This window comes from Nannospalax galili, unplaced genomic scaffold, assembly GCF_000622305.1.
Source record: "Nannospalax galili isolate Female #2095 unplaced genomic scaffold, S.galili_v1.0 scaffold1845, whole genome shotgun sequence".
NCBI classification, from domain to species: Eukaryota; Metazoa; Chordata; class Mammalia; order Rodentia; family Spalacidae; genus Nannospalax; species Nannospalax galili.
Window position 1 is genome coordinate 1 of NW_008353595.1, and position 229 is coordinate 229.

Genomic DNA, 229 nt, shown 5'->3' on the forward strand with positions numbered 1-229 from the left:
GCGCGGAGAGCTGCGCTGTAGACTTACCCCAAGAGGCCTGAGGATAGTCTTAAGTAGGATTTTAAGGGAACGAATTTGTCTTTTTTTTTGACGTGATTCTGAGTTTCCCATTGTAAAGAGAAGATGTTAAATGTTTTGCAGTAACTTGGCACTGCTCTGACAGGCAGGAGTTTTAAACTGTAGAAAAAAAATTGCCTGTTTTAAATCTTTATCTAAAAGCCGCTTTTGT